Raw genomic sequence first — 4,953 nt, forward strand, 5'->3', positions numbered from 1 at the left:
TGTTATATTAAAAAAGTAAAATTTTAATACACATAAAAAAAATAATTTAAAATTAAAATTTTGATGTCTCTTTAAACAAAGGATTTTAACCACTAAATTTGAGGACTAAACTTGAGGACGATTTCCTACTTTTCAAACTTAGTATCAAGGCTTGATTTTATCTAAAACATTAACATTTTTAATGGTCTTATCAAAGAAGCTTCCTTCGTACAACTATTTTCCCTGTCAGATTATTTTCAAGTCAAAAGGAGAAATAGCAAACAAAGGAGAAATAGCACACATTAAAAAATTCAAAAAAAAAAAAAAAAAAAGCACCCTTGACGTTTGACAACAACTTCTCCGAAACACAGGCTGCTCCAGACTGCAGGAATCAAAGTCGACCCGCAATAAAGCCGTGTTCCTTTGCTGTCGTACATAGGGAAAACTTAAATCCATCCACCTTCCAAGAAAAAACTCCGACAGCTCGTCTCCCTTGTATATATATTGCCCGCTTAAAATACCCCTACACATCTCAAAATATAACAACTTTCTTTGGAGATCATAGTCAGCAAGTTACACAATCCATCCTAAGATTAATGGCAGGGTTTGGTAAAACAGGTCTTGATTTCGAGGATTTATTGCCAGTGATGGCGGAGAAGCTGGGCGGAGAAGGGCTGATTAGGGAGCTGTGTAATGGGTTCAATCTGTTGATGGACAAGGACAAGGGGGTCATCACACTGGAGAGCTTGAAGATGAATGCGGCAAGCCTACGATTGCAAGATTTAAGAGACGAGGAGATTGTGAGCATGATTAGAGAAGGTGATCTCGATGGCGATGATGCTCTTAATGAGATGGAGTTTTGTGTACTGATGTTCAGATTAAGCCCTGGATTGATGGAAGAGTCACAGTTGTTGCTCGAGGAGATTCTTGAAGACGAGCTCAACACTGCTGGGTTCTAACGCGATTTTATTTTGTCCCCTTTTTTCTTTCTTTTCGTCTTTCATTTTTCTCACAGATGACAAAAGGGGCATTGAGCAAACATTACTTTGTTTAATATGGCAATCATCGAATAATAAATTGCCTTGGCATATAATAGCATAATAATTTTTTTTAACCGGCTCCTATTTAATTTTCTCCCATCTTTTTTCTTGATCGGACAGTTAGGCAGGAGGTAATATTTGATAGAGCTAGAACTACTTAAATCCGAATAAAAGAAAAAAGAAATCATTTGGAACCAACTGTTTATAAGCCACTATTTTCTTTTTTTCTTTTTTTTTTTAAGTTTTTACAATTGATTTAAAAATTAAAAATTTCTTATTAATATATAAATTTTATATTTTATCAATAAATCAAACGATGACAATTTATTAATAAGATGAATTTAACGATAATATCTCATTAATAAATAAATTATTTTAATTTATATATATTTATTTTAAAAATTAATATTTATTTATTAATAAATTATTATAATTTTATTTATTGATAATATATAAAATTTATACATTAAAAATATATTAAATATAAATTTTTTTTATTTAATTAAAAAGTCCACTGGGATTTAGACGTAGGGCTTTTAACTTTTTAAAGCCTAATTTTAAAGGAAAGAAGAAACAATGAAGTTAAAAGATAAAGGGCCTAGTACTATAGGCCTATTTTTTTTTTCCACAAATTGTACTGTCACACATTGTCTTTCAAATACCAGCTAGATCCTTAGAAAACAACCATATCAAAACTTACAGGGCGGAGACTCATGTGCATAGTAGGTGCTCAAGTTCCCTTTAAGACCAAAAATATTTTAAAATTATATGCATTTTATACAAAGTCTAAAAAATTTTATTGATTCATTTTATTTGTTAAGATTAGTATTGACATTATAAGAAAATAGAAGATTAGTGATAGTTTTGTGACAGCATTTTATTTACAAATACCGTTAGCTTATGTATTTTTATAAAACTTAAGATGTTTATTATTAAAATACTATTAAATATTTAAATAGCGGTGTTTTTACTTATAAACACCATTCAAGATAAATTAGTGGCGTTTATTAACTAAAACACCTTGAATAATTATCTTTAAAAAATTGAAGTGATTACTGAAAGTGTTTTTGACAAAAAATGCTTTGAATAATCACATAAAAAAATGGATAAGAGATTACTGAATACATTTTTGGTAGACAACGCATCGAATAATCTCCTCATAAAAAAATGTAAGCTATTATTGAAAGCATTTTCTGCAAGAAATACTTTTTATAATTTCACTAAAAAATTGTAAAGGATTATTGAAGGTGTTTTTGGTAAAAAACACCTTCAATAAATATCTTATCAAAATTTAAGGATCATACAGTTATTAACCATAAGGTCATAGGTTCAATCCCTCCCTTTAGCTTTTTTTGAGTTTTTGAAGGAATTATTTGTAAGGGATTATTCTAGGCGTTTTCTGAGCAAAAACACCTTCACTAATCCATTTAAAAAATTTTGGAGAGAGAATATTAAAGGTGTTTTTGACAGAAAAATACTTTCAATAATCCATAGAAAAAATTTGGAATGGATTCTTAAAGGCATTTTTGACCAAAAGTGCATTTAATAATTCAATCAATAAACTTTTTATAAGAGATTATTAAAGGCGGTTTTGATAAAAAACACCTTCAATAATTCATACAAAAAAATTGAAACAGATTCTTGAAGGTATTTTTAGCCCAAAATGCCTTTAATAATCCATATAATAAATTTTTATGAGGGATTATTGAAGGTGGCTTTAGTCAAAAATGCCTTTAATAACATTTTGTTAGGGAATATTCAAGGCATTTTCTGACTAAAAATGCCTTTAGTAATCCCATAAAAAAAACTTTGATTTAATTATATATGTGAAGTCAGTTATAGGTTTATACCAAGAAAATATTTGAAGTTAGTTGTAGGTTTATGCCCAGAAAATATTTGGTTTATATATGTAATACTATGAATTACTTTTTAAAAATTACGTTATGAACATTATTGTATTTCAATAAATTGACCATATATCTGAATTTAAAATTGATAACGTTGCCATATTAATATGCTTTTCTCCAATAATCATACTTAATATATGTGTATTCATATAAAACAAATATATACCAATAATATTAAAGCAATACCCCAATCTACAAACTTTAATTATCCATTCAACACGGCATATTAAAAACATTATAAAAAATTATTCTCATATATTTACATTCAACCAACAATGTCTGACCTCAATATTTATCAATAAATGATAATACATGCTCACACCACTCTTGACAAACTTTATCAAGTTCCTCTACCATGAAGTTTTTTTTACTCTCCCACTAAAAAAAATATCAGAAGTATATGTTAATAAATGAGAACATAATTTAGCTAATTTTTTTTGAAGATATAATGACTTTATGAAATTTATACTAACCTTGAATAGTTTGGTCATAAAATCATATAAAACTATATCTCGCATAAAACGAAGGATATAATATCCACATTCAGTATATCCGAGTTGATGAGATACTTGAAAATTAAATTTAGTGGGTTTAAGAAATATTTATCTATACAAACTCAGTATAAAAGAATAAATTTCACATTTACTAATATGACACCCATTTTTTTCTTTGCCTTCTTATCAAATGCAGATATTACCCTAAATTGAAAAGAAAAAAATTACTTAATACATAAATAAAATTACTTATGAAGAAACAGGAGATATATAATATAATAACATGTAATGTCTCTTTATAAAAGTTTGAATTTCGGGGTTAGGCATTGCCCTTAGTTGAGCTGAATTAAGTAAATATGGCATCAAAGATTTGGTATCAATCACAATTAGCTGCCAATGACGACTGTAAAATAATAAGAATGATATACTGAGATTAGGCATCATATCAAATTTGAGTGAGGTTGAAATAATTATTTGTATAAATATAACTTATTGTGCATTATACAGGAGCAAATAATAATCAATCGATTTTTTTATGCAATCAATCACATGATTAGCACGAAAAGCAACTGTGCCACTCTGTTCACTAATGAAGTTGGGGTCAACAAATCTAAATCTGTGGGTTATTTGTCTTACCTTGACCTCTCTCTATATAGAAAGCTGTATGATAACGATTAATAATACTAGTTAGTAATACACTGTAATATAGATTAATACATATTGAGTTTGTATGTTTGTATTTATAAGCTAACCTCATATAAGCAACAATATCAACAGCTGATATTTCATCCAGTTCACAAAATTCTTTAACTTCGTCCACACCAATGTAAGAAAACGATGGTTTATCAAATAACCCTTCCTCAAACTCAATGGTTATGCAATTTTTTCTAGATAAATGATTGAGTGAATAATTAGATAACTCATTCATGATAGCCTGAGCAAGGGTCAGACTCTGAGTCCCAACATCTTGCTACAATATATAATGAAATATAAGTATTAAAACTAAATCAATAAATATAATAAACAAATTAATTTTAAACTTATAAACAAAATCATACTTCATGGCTAGTAGCAAAGGTTGAGTTCCCTGTCTGACTTTCAACGAAAGCTTGTCCTATGTAGATGATGCTATCCGATTGCCCTACAGGTATGCTATGCTGCGTTGTTGCCAACATGGCCTCTAAAGTAGTGAGTCTTTGCTATTGTTTATTAAGGCGTTACTCCTGATCATCAAGTCATTGTTGTTGTTGCTCAATGATTGCTTCATATTGTGCATTTGTCATTTGAGGGGTTTTGGGTTGATTACTAAAAAATTTTGTTGGCAACACAAATTTACCAACCCCACGAACTCGACCAGGCCTTTCTTTAGCTCATAATGTAAAGACAATGGATCTTTACTATACTGAGTTACCAATTCACCAGATTTAACTTTAGTAGTATAATCATTTTGAAAGACAATAATAAGATGGGCTGTAACAACAAATCTATACAAGCTAGTATAGAGTCATGCATACAATCACAATGTCAATCATA

At 29.0% G+C, this 4,953-nt stretch overlaps 1 pseudogene; it reads left to right on the forward strand.

The window, feature by feature from the left end:
• The first annotated feature begins 535 nt into the window (after positions 1 to 535).
• Positions 536 to 1,093, forward strand: LOC111298621 (calcium-binding protein KRP1 pseudogene; annotated as a pseudogene).
• The last annotated feature ends 3,860 nt before the right edge of the window (positions 1,094 to 4,953 follow it).

The sequence above is a fragment of the Durio zibethinus genome, chromosome 16 (assembly GCF_047325235.1).
Source record: "Durio zibethinus cultivar Kanyao isolate XHJ-2024 chromosome 16, ASM4732523v1, whole genome shotgun sequence".
Taxonomy (NCBI): Eukaryota; Viridiplantae; Streptophyta; class Magnoliopsida; order Malvales; family Malvaceae; genus Durio; species Durio zibethinus.